This window comes from Ochotona curzoniae, unplaced genomic scaffold (genome assembly GCF_017591425.1).
Source record: "Ochotona curzoniae isolate NIBS_2020 unplaced genomic scaffold, NIBS_Ocur_1.0 contig_883, whole genome shotgun sequence".
Classification (NCBI taxonomy): Eukaryota; Metazoa; Chordata; class Mammalia; order Lagomorpha; family Ochotonidae; genus Ochotona; species Ochotona curzoniae.
The window spans coordinates 22871668-22883690 of NW_024466599.1; the positions used below are offsets into that span (position 1 = coordinate 22871668).

Below are 12023 nucleotides of genomic sequence, written 5' to 3' on the forward strand. Positions count from 1 at the left end.
TTGGTTAGAGCCTTGGTTAGAAACAGTATCACAAGTTTGTAGTGCAATAAATCTAAAAATAAATAATTGCATTGTTATTTCTCATGCTGTCGTTCCTGGTGCAGCATGTATAGATGGAGTCAAGGTGTTAGTTACAAAGTATCCTTTTTTGAATGGGTTTGCTCCGAGTGCCTCTTACTCTTTGCTTTTCATAAATTAATCTGTTTCTTGTGTGTGTAATATGTTGCATAATGTTTTGGTAAGAGGAATCTTCTGTAGAAACTGTTAATTAATTTGCCAGGAAAATTTGATTTCATATAGGAAGTAATTGACTTTCAAATAACTGGAGCTGATTTTTTATTTATGTATGTATTTATTTATCTGTTTGATCACCTGGAAAAAATTATTGCTTCGATTCTTACTACTTCAACCATCAAAAAACGACATTTCAAATTCTAAGTATGCACCAACCAGACTTCCTTGTGAAATTCATAGTGATTATTTAAAGAGATGTTTCATTTATCTTCACAATGATCATGTACATTAAGTGTGTATAATAATGCCATTTTACCATAAGGAAGCACTACTAGTATGTTTTGAAGTAATTTTTACCAGATCTCTCTCGAGGTTTCTGTTAGACTCCAAAGTCTTTATCAGAAAAAGCTCAGTGCATCCCTATTTTGCTTTCAAGGCCTAACACATTGAGAATGCGTTTCTAACTTCACAGAGAGTTAAGGCCATTCATTCTTTGCTAACCATATGGGATCCTGGCACGTTCAAGGTGAGGACTCTAGCTGCTCAGTCACCTTGCCAGGCCCGACATGCATTTTTTTTAACTTCAGATGAGATCTTAATTCCTCAATAATCTTGGATAAAGAAAAACTAGATTTAATTTGTACTTTGCTGATCTCTATGTAAACATTGTGATTATTTTTATTGCAGTTTTGATAATTGAGATTAAAAGAGGATCCATAGATTCGCATGCCCCAAGCCTGAAGTCCTTCACAAAGATTCATTTATTTATTGGAAAGGCTTGATAAAGAAACAATCATTAGTAGAGAATCTTTTTTTTTAAAGATTTATTTCTTTTTATTGGAAAGGCAGATGCACAGAGAGAAGAGATATGGAGAGAAAGATCTTCTGTCCATTGGTTCACACCCCAAGTGGCCGCACAGGCTGGAGCTAAGCTTACCTGAAGCCTAGAGCCTCTTCTCAGTCTCCCACAGGGGTGCAGGGTGTCCACTGCCTTCCCAGGCCACAAGCAGGATGGGAAGTGAAGCAGCCAGGATATGAACCGGCACCCATACGGGATCCCAAAGGGTGCAACAATATGATGTATCTACTAGACTATCATGCTGGGTCTCAGAGAATCTTTAAATTTTAAGACAGAGTTATGGAGAGAGAGAGAGAATCTTACATCATAGATTCTCTTTCTTTCTTCCATCACTGCCCAAATGGCTGCAGTGTCTAGAGCTGAGCCTACCTGAAGCCAGGAGCCAGGAGCCAGGAACCTCCTCTCAGTGTCCCACATAGGATTAGGGTCCCAAGCTCTTGAGCCATCCTTCGCTGCCTTTTCAGGCCATAAGTGGAATTGGAAGTGGAGCAGCTAGGACACAAACTGGCACCTGCATGGGATGCTGATGCCACAGGCAGTCATCAGTCCTGTAAAGAACCTGAGTATCTTTCGTTTTAAGGTCCAAGGATAATAGGGTGAGACTGGAAACATATTCATCCATTACTGTGCTAATGCTTTGGCGGTATGTCCAGCTACCTTTGCAAACATGCAGTAGTGAATGGATTTACGTTTTTTTCTTGAGTTTTTTTTTTTTAAGATTTTATTTTTATTGGAAAGGCGGATATACAGAGAGGAGAGACAGAGAGGAAGATCTTCCGTCTGATGATTCACTCCCCAAGTGAGCACAACGGCCGATGCTATGCCGAGCCGAAGCCAGGAGCCTCTTCCGGGTCTCCCACGCGGGTGCAGGGTCCCAAAGCCTTGGGCTGTCCCTGACTGCTTTCCCGGGCCACAGGCAGGGAGCTGGAAGGGAAGCGGGGCTGCCGGGATAGAACTGGCGCCCATATGGGATCCCGGGCGTGCAAGGCGAGGACCTTAACCACTGCACCACCGCGCTGGGCCCTAGCTTTTCTTTTTTTTTTTTTTAAGGATTTATTTTTATTGGGATGGCAGTTTTACAAAAGAATTAGAGAGAGAGAAAGATCTTCTGTCTGCGGATTCATTCCTCTAATGGCCAAAATGGCTGTTGCTGACCTTTTTCAAAGTCAGGAGCTATGAACTTCCTCAGGGTCTCCCATAGTGGTACAGGGTCCCGAGGCTTTGGGCAATCCTCCTTTTCCAGGAAGCTGGATGGGAAGTGGAGTAGTTTGGACAGGTACTGGCACTCCCATGAGATTCCAGTTTTTACAAATGGTTCAGTCCGGGCCTGGCGTGGCCTAGCGGCTAAAGTCCTCGCCTTGAAACATGACAGGATCCCATATGGGCACAGGTTATAATCCCAGCTGCTCCACTTCCCATCCAGCTCCCTGCTTGTGGCCTGGGAAAGCAGTTGAGGATGGCCCAAAGCCTTGGGATCCTGTACCCAGAAGAGGTTCCTGGTTCCTGGCTTTGGATCGGCGCAGCACCGGCCGTTGCAGTCACTGGGGGAGTGAACCATTGGAGGGAAGATCTGCCTCTCTGTCTCTCCTCCTCTGTGTATATCTGCCTTTCCAATAAAAATAAATAAATCTTTTAAAAAAAAACAACAACAACAAATGGTTTAATCCTTTAGCCAAGGAGCCCTTGCACCTGGCCCGGACATTTTTCCTATGCTGTCTTAGAACTTAACCACATCCATCAGAGGTAATGTAATAGTGAGATTTAAGTAAACTGATTAAACAAGTCAGGTAGTTTTCATGTTTAAAAACCTGAAGAAGTTTTTTTTAGTAGAAATTTTTTGTCAGACCATAAGATCCTAGAGATCTGTCAGGTCAGAAAGAGCTTTTTCTTTTATTTTTCAAAGGAAGAACTTCCACATGTAATAACAGGTATACTATTCTCATTAGATCAAATAGCATTTAAGAGAAAGCAAGGTTGTGTTTTGTTATAAGAGGAAGCTACAATTACTGACTTGACAGAAGAAGTGATATGATTCGGCATAGCAAGTTGCAGGTACAAATGGATAAGATTTTTACTGTGAATTAAATTGGGTTTACTTAACGTGTGCAAAGAAGAATAATCAGAATAATTTCTGCCAGATTTTCTTTCATAAAATGAAATTTAGAGAAATAAAATACATTTCCATTGCTGGGGACTGCTTAAACCATAGTACATCTCTTCATAGCTGTAGAAAAGAATTAAGGTAATCAGTATTTTTAGATGTAGTAAGACCTGCTTAAGCATACCACTGAATTTTTTTTCTTTCAATTACTGATTTATTGTTTTGGCCAAGACTGGACCAGGCTGTAGCCAGAAGCCAGGAGATTTTTTCCAGGTCTCCCACCTGAGCTCAGAGACCCAAGCACTTGAGGGGCAGGAGGGAAGAGAAAGCTTCTAGGAGCTTCATCTGCATCTCACACACGGGTAGCAGAGGCCCATGAACTTGACCATCCACTGCTGCTCTTCTCTCCTTTTCTTAAGATTTATTTATTTTCTTTGGAAAGTCAGATTTTACAAAGAGAAGGAGAGACAAAGATCTTCCATCCACTGATTGACTTAGCAAATGGCCATAATGGCTGGAGGTGAGCCTCTTCCAAGTCTCCCATGGCAGCATGGGGTCCCAAGGCTTTGGACTTTCCTGTGCTGCCCACAAGCAGGGAGCTGGGTGGCAAGTGCAGCAACCACGGTACAACTTGGCACTCATTTCATATGCATGCACTTGGAGATGTGGAACATTAGCTGGCCTCGTGGTTTTCTCAGGCATTAGCAGGGAACCAGAACAGAAGTAGGGCAGCTAGGAGTCAAACCAGTACCTGTATGTGATGCTGGTGGATGTCTCAGGTGGTGGCTTTACCCATTACAACACGGTGTCAGTCCCTACCAGTGATTTACTTAAATGGAGCCTGAAGAATGTGAGCATTATATGGTACAGTCATTTTTCTTTTATGTTCAGTACTATGAATTGAATGCTTGTTTTGATTTATTTCAGTATTATCATGAACAAAACACAGTTTTATCTCCTTAAAATCCATTTAGTGTTATTGCTACTCTTTCCAATCAAATCTTCATCTCGCATGTATCCCTTTGGTATCCCCAGGTGTATTCTGCCATTATAATTTTGGCTTTTTTTTTAGCTATCTGGAAATGCAAAAGCATGAACAAATTGAAATAGAAATTTTCATTGATAGATATCAGACTCCTGGCCTGCTTTTAAGAAGTGAGATTTGACTAAATATATAAATAAATAAATAATCGAAGTTTTAACAAGATCTTTCCTTTCACAATTGCCTTCTGCTTGTGTAGTTTAGTTATTGCATACTATACTACTACTGAACATCTTCTTGCTTATTTGAGGTATTGTTTTTCAGGCTGCATCCTCAATTCGCCTAAAAGTCAAAACAGTTGCAGTATAAACTAGCAAGATAGAAAAAAAAAGAGAACAAATGAGATTTTAACCATCTTCCCTCGTTTACCCCATTGGTTGGGAGAAGCTAAAGTTAGACACCCAAACTAGCCTTGATTTGTTATTTATTTTGGGTTTGTTGTGTCTTTTAGTGTCATCCTATTGGGTACAGTGTGATTTTTTTCGATACAGGTGTATGTTCGTAATACTGAAATTGGGCTGGTTGGTGTATCTATCAGAGTATTTGGCGAGGAAGTTTGTCACATGTGAGCATGTCATGTGCTTGGCAAAGAGAGCCCAGACTGCAGGCTCAGTGTCACTATACATCACTGCATGAGTTACGATTGGAGCAAAATCAGTGAAAAGTCAAGGTCATTACTGACACATTGGTGACTTTGGTTTATAGAAAAAAGAAATATTTCTTATATTCTTTTTCTGCCAATTTAAGTTAGTTATTAGTGTATTTCTATTTTATCTTGTGTTTTTATTGGTTCTCCTTTTTTCTCGAGGATATCAGTCTGCCTTATGTTGTAGATAGATTTAAATACCTAGTTTCACATGCTTGTGTTAAACAAGTGGTGATAGTAGCTTTAATTTTTGTGTATGGTTCACATTTTAAAATTGTTTAGATGTGTATTATTTTTCCTGCTGCATGAAATAGACAAGAAAATATTATCTTTGACAGGGAATGAGAATAATTATCAGGATCTAACATTGAACATTTATTACTATTAGGCAGAGTCCTCAGTCCTGTGGTATCCCTTGTAGAAAGAAATACTTGTATGATACAAAAGCTGCCAGTCCCGAGACCTCTGTGTTTATGCATCGCTGCTCTCTCCTGCCCAGATTCTCACTGTTCACACTTGGATCATGTGTGAAGCCTTAGTTGGCTCCTGAAAAACACTTAGATAAGATGCCAGAACACAGCTTATAGTGTTAGCTAAATTTAAAACAACCCTAAAATTTTGCAGATTAGCAATGTTTCTACCTAGGAAGCACAGTATTTTAATATCTGTAATCATTTTTTTCATCATCAAGTTGCATCAGCTTTTGAGTTGCAGGACAGTTAACACTGAGTATTTTATTTTATTTATTTTTTATGTTTTAAAAGATTTTCATTTATTCATTTATTTTTTTATTTTTATTTTTAAAAATAATCTTACTTAGTTGATTAGGGTACAAAACGTCAAGGGCTACTAGAAAGTGGGTAAGACCATTATTTCCACACTAATATCACTTTTTTCCCTGTATCTGGGCTAAGGGGAGAAACAAAAGGAAAAGCCCCACCCAGCCTCCCACCCATCCCAGGTCCCCAATGTGAGGCACGCTCTGAGGGTCCTGCTCAAGCAGTTTGATAGTTCACCAGTTCTGAATTGCTGCCAGTCTCGCTGTTCCAATTGCAATGAAACCTCTTCAGAATCCACTGGCTGACATAGTCTTTTCATGGTTGGGGTTCTGAGATCAGCAGTTCAGTTGGAGGGATCTCCAAAGAAACTTAATCTGAGATGATCTCATACCTGATTCCTGTGTGAATTTGCCAGTACAGGATCTGGCACAGTCCGTCGCGCCAATCAGCTTATGCACATGTTGGTCATTGCAATTGCTGGGTCAGTTCTATTTCCAGCCTGTCTTCCACTTGAACCAATGGGTGTTGTAGTCCAGCTCGATCCTACCCACTTCATACTCGATCCTCACGCAAACCAGTGGGAGCTGCAGCCTAGTTGGGGTGACTCCCCATAACCTCCACCAGGCCTGCCCCCTACCCTGGTTCCCATGTGTGCCAGTATGTACCGCAGGCTTGTTCAGTCTGTCCCACGTCCTATTTAGTTCTGCTACTTGTCAGTTGGCATTGAAGTCTAGTTTAACCCAACCAACCTACAATCCAGCCCACACACATACTGGCAGGTGCCTTTCTGGCTAGCCACATCTGCCCCTGTCCTGGTTTTCATGCTCTCCAGTGGGAGTGGTTCCCCATGAGGGAGGTGCCCACCAGCTCCCTACTAGGCCACTCCAACTTCCAGATTATGCACTTTCCAGGTGGTTCTGGCATTTAACTTAACAGAATTAGTCCCCAGTGCCAGCCTCTGCCATCTGATGATGTGGCAAAGCCCAACCAACCCTCACCCACTCTAATTTTTGCTTGCACCAGTTGGCCCATTCTGGCCTTCCCCAGTCAGGTGTTGTAGCCCTTTCTGGTCTGGTCTGCCCCATCCCAACTCATGCTCTCCAGTGGGAGTGGTTGTCCAGCAGGGGAGCCTACATTCCCCTGCCAGTTTTGCCCTCCCTAGCCCCTCCCCCTGGTTCTCACGTATGCTGTTTGGGCGCTGCAACCACATCTGGTATGACTCACCTCACCTTGGCATTCTGTAATGTGCACTGGCTTGTGTTGTGACCGAAACTGGCCTAACCCACAATCTGTGCTGGTGCTCAGATTCACCAGCGGTTGATATGAATTAATCCAGCCTGCACTGCCCCCACCTATGCCATATGTATGATGGTGGGTATTTTCTCTGGCCTGATCTGCGTTGCTCCATATTGTGGTTCTTTCTCTCACCTGTAGGGGCTGTGTTCTGACAGAGGAGTTTTGCAAGCTCCTCCTTCAGAACCTCTCCCTATGCCAGGTTTTGCACATGCTCGTGGTTCCATGAGCCAGCCCTCAGTGCTGGCCTTCAGTCCACTCCAGTTCTTGGTGTTGGCTGTTTCACCCCAGCCAGAGCTTGTCCATACCCAGACACTGCTCACACATGGCTCAGTAGGGGCAGAGACCCAGCCTAGTCCGTCCTACGTCTACCCAGGTTCTCCAGAGCACCAGATGGTGAAGGCTTCTAGCCCGGCTCGGTGTGCCCAGTCCCAGTCCACATTTGTGCCTAGGGAAATTGCAGTCATATCCAAACCAGAACACAGCTCCCACTCCAGCCCCCGCACCCTCCCATGGGAATCCCAACCCAGCAAGGGTGTACTCTCATAGCTCCCCAACCGAGTCTATTCCGAGCCCTAGATTGTGCGCGTTTCAGTGGTTGCTCTGACCCAGTTGGCTTAGCCCCTCACCTGTGCCAGCCTTTGCCTTCGATGCTGTGGTGTAATAGTCCTGCCTCATGAAGACCAGTTGGGGTAAGAGCCTAGGTTAGAATGACATGCACTGCATCCTGATTTCTTTTCTTTTTGGTGAGTTGAAGTTTGCTTGGCTCTGCCCAGTGCGCCCCATTCCAGTTGCAGCTCGGCCCACCCCACATCTTATTTTAGGATGCACCTTCGGGTTCTGCTGCCTAGACCTGCCCAGATTGCCATCGTTTGATCTGTTCCTTTACCGGTAAGTGATGGCAGGTGCCACGGTCACTCCTTGCTTAGCCCATCTCCACCCCAGCTTGCGAGCTAACCTGCGGGACTTGTATTTCCACAGGGTTGGGCCCATACTTCCCCCACAGAGTTTACCCTGGACCAAGTTCTCTTGCATGCTGGTTAGTGTCTTGGCCCTGCCAGATGTGACCAGTCCACTATTCCACCACCCAGTCAAGTAATGGTACCTAGCCCTGCCAGACAGGACCCCATCCATACCTTGATGTGGACTGGTGTGTGGCAGTCAGTGACGCTCTATGCCAGCAGCTCATCTTAGGATTCCTAATTTGGATAGTGGGTCAGTCTGGCCCGAAGAGATCTTATGGACACTCCCCTCCAAAACCATCAGGTCTTAGTCCCCATGCTTTCCCAAAAGTTTCATGACCCTGTTACTGGGAATCACCCAGAATGCATCTCTCACCTACACTAAAGCTGGCCTTATTCATGGGTTTTCCTAAGCAGCAATTTCATATCATAAAAACCCCAGAGTTCGCTGCTGGGTGGCCCGCAGGCAGAGCCTGGGAGCTGCAAGCTGCCCCCAACTCCAAGGCCCGGACCCTTCCCAGACTCAGCCTGCCGCACCATGTTCACACTGAGTATTTTAGAAAAGAACTCAGGAAACCTGTTACTAAGTAAGTATAACCTAATTATTATAAATAGTTTATATAACTCTACACAGGCCCATTAGAGTCTATATTATAGTCACGTGTTTTAAGAGTAGTAAGGGGCTTGTCCCCTCCCAGCATTTTATTTTCTTTATTTTGAAAAGCAGAGAAGCAGACAGAACTCCCCTGTGTGGTTTCTCTTCCCCAGAGCCCACAATGGCCAACTCTGGGCTGGCTCAAGCCAGAATCGGAGCACTCAGTCTGGATCTCTGTTGAAGGGAGAGACCAAGTGCTGTCTCCCATGGTGCACATATTGAACCTGAGACAGTTGAATATTGTTTGGAAATACCACACATTTTATTAAAAAAAAAGATTTTTTATTGAAAAGGCAGATACACAGAGAAAAGGAGATACAGAGATATTCTGTCTGCTGATTTCACTCCCCAAATGACTGCAGTGGCTGAAGCTTAGCCAGTCTGAAACTAGGAGTCAGAAACTTCTTCCAAGTTTCCCACATGTGGGTGAAGTACCCAAGGTATTGGGTGTTCCTCTGCTGCTTTCCCATGTCACAGGCAGGCAACTGGATCGGAAGGGATGCATCCAGAACACAAACTAGCGCCCTTGTGGGATGCTGGCACTTGCATATTGAGGATTAAGTTTATGTGCCACTGCTCCGAGCACCCTGGTTTTACTTTTATTAAGTGTGTTTATGTCTTCATTGAAGGAGCAACAAAGACAGTTGTTTTTCTGTCTTTGCTGTGTGTTTGCTCCTGGACTCCAGTACTTAAGTTGTCATATTTAGTGTATTTGATATGAGAGTTTACCAGAAATTTGCATCACAGTAGCTATCAGGACAAGGAATGTCAGTGTAAGATGTGGTGGACATCTGAATGTTGATCATGCCATTCTCATTTCTGATCTCAGCCAAAAGGCTGAGGAGCAATGATCGTGCATTCTCTTAGCTATCTCCTAGATACTTCCTGGTGGAAAGGCATATGGCTCAGCTCTTTTACAGAAATACTTCACTCTATTTTCGGTTTTGCTAACTGGTTACTTTACCCACTTCTTGATAGCATATTGCTATCACGCTGTTGTACCTTTATTAAGATTGGTTTTACTTGAAGATCAGAATTACTGAGACAGAGAGTAACAGAGAGAGATCTTCATCTGTTGTACTCTTCAAAATGCCTGCTTCAACCAGAGGTGGGCTAGACTGAAGCTGGGAGCCAGGAACTTCCTCTGGGTCTCTTTTGTGGGCTCAGGGTCCCAGGGACTTGGGCCAGCCTCTTTTATTTACCAGGCCTTTTGCAGGGATCAAGGTCAAAATTGGTGCAGCTGGGTGTCAAACCATTGGCCACTACAAGCAGAGGATCAGCTTGCTACATCACTGCGGAAGCCCTAGGCTGTTTTATTTTAACATGCTGAAACTGGATCTTAGCACTTAGTCAGTTACATAGCAATTTTAGTTCAAGATTTGTCGTCTTTGGACCCGGCGCAGTGGCACAGTGGTTAAGGTCCTCGCCTGGCACGCCCAGAATCCCATATGGGCGCTGGTTCTAATCCCAGCGGCCCCTCTTCCCATCCAGCTCCCCGCTTGTGGCCTGGGAAAGCAGTCAAGGACGACCCAAAGCTTTGGGACCCTGCACCCATGTGGGAGACCTGGAAGAGGCTCCTGGCTTCGAATCAGCATAGCATCGGCCGTTGTGCTCACTTGGGGAGTGAATCATCGCATGGAAGATCTTCCTCTCTGTCTCTCCTCTCTGTATATCCGCCTTTCCAATAAAAATAAAACTAATCTTTAAAAAAAAAATAAGATTTGTTGTCTTCTGTTGGGAAAACAGTTCCTACTTCCTTTTTTTTTTTTTTTAAAGATTTGTTTTCTTTGGAAAGGCCAATTCTCAGAGATAAGGAAAATCAGAAAGAAAGTAGTTTCTACTTTGTTATTTCTGCTTCAGATATCTATAGAATGAAAAAGTTCTGACTCCTTAATGAGAAGAACATTTGCTGTTACCTTGTATGTCCTTAAAAGTTTTAGATGAGTTTAAACAAATTCAGCTGTTTGTCATTTTTCTGTATGGTGGTAGAGACAGGTGCACTGACATTTATTGTAATATTTCTTCTTTACCTTGGTTTGGGCATCCCTTGGTGAGGCGGCAGCTCTATTCTATAGTAACTCACGGGCCGTCACTATGGTGATGTGTATTCTGGCCTACTAGGTATTAAAGGCTTCTTATTCTTCTGTTTTCAGTATTTGCTTCTTTTATACTGTTATGCTTGGGATTTACATTTTATGAAATGGAATCACAGAAAAAAAATCGGGCTGCAAGTGAGTCACAGAAAATGTCTTACAGAAGTCTCTGTCTCATTTGCCAGTACATTTCATGAACTCTTTCTGGAACGTAAGAAGCAAACAGTCTGTCTATACAGGAGTTTCATTTAAAAAAGTTTTCAATTTACCTGTATTCTTAATTTGTTTTAAGCTTCTATTTCCTAAAAGATTTGGAAATAAGGAGCGAGGTGTGATGATAGTTTAGTAGGTAATTACAGAGTCTCATTCTCTTGCAGTTTGAGAATCTTCCTCTGACATGTTAATCTAATAATCCTGAATCTGGGTATCCCAGCATGTAGCTTTGTCAGATAGCTTCTTCAGAGTAGCTCTACTTTTAAGTGGATTTCAATTGTGTGATGTGTTTGAATTTAAAATTGGAAGTATAAGAATTAAAGAGGGCTTTATCAGTTTACTGTAGTAAGCTGTTTCCGTTTTACGGAATCAAGCATGATTACAATATGCATTTAGCTTTACTATTTTTTGGCTTAGTTGGCGTGGTAGTACAGACAGCTCATTGAAGTTAAGTGTTGAAGTGTGAGAGTTTTTTTTTTTTTCTTTAGTTTGCGCAAGAACAACTTGCCCATTTTGCTCACATCCTAGTTCAGATCATATGTCACAAAGCCAAAATTTGCTTATTCTGTTAGCTTAGTTGGAATTCACAGGATAGTGGATAATATTTGCAGCTAATTCTGTGCAACAGTAGAAACTTCAGTTGCTTCCTCGTATTTCTTCAGGGCAGTGATCACAACCAGATTCAACGTCTGCACAAAGCAGCGGATACCATGGTAGCGGCCGTCGCTGATTGCTCTTACCATGTTGGATCCATTGTCAGTCCCAAAGACCTACTTCCAGCTAGGTGCCTTGAACTCAAATAGCTTTTCACACAGACTTCAGGATGTGAGCTAAGGTATGGCCTTTTTTCATGAGCTGGGCCTACATATGTGTTGACAGTAACCTGCACCTTTTGTAGAAGAGATGATTGGCTGTAGTTTAATATGTGACAGTGACTGGCTGCAACCATGCAAGGCAGGTAGCGTGCATTCTTCACGTGTTTGATCGACTCTCACCATTTGAAGATGACCTCTTGCTTATTCAAGTCTAACTTCTCATTAGAACCTCATCTGGTCTAAGATATATATGCTTTATGCTTCAACCTTCATTTCTTTCTTTTATGTATTTGGTGTAAAATTTTTCCACTTCTCTGGATTTTTACACTGA

The 12023-nt window shown here is 43.0% G+C and overlaps 1 protein-coding gene across 9 annotated transcripts in view; it reads left to right on the forward strand.

The window, feature by feature from the left end:
- The window catches only part of BIRC6 (baculoviral IAP repeat containing 6), a 184054-nt gene that overhangs the window by 154332 nt on the left and 17699 nt on the right, over positions 1-12023 (forward strand). Inside the window, exon 67 of one of the 9 annotated variants that reach the window (XR_005885163.1) lies at positions 11540-11712. The exons of the other annotated variants lie outside the window; for them this stretch is intronic. The gene's annotated coding sequence lies outside the window, so the exon portion shown is untranslated. The remainder of the gene's footprint in view (positions 1-11539; positions 11713-12023) is intronic. 9 annotated transcript variants of the gene reach the window in all.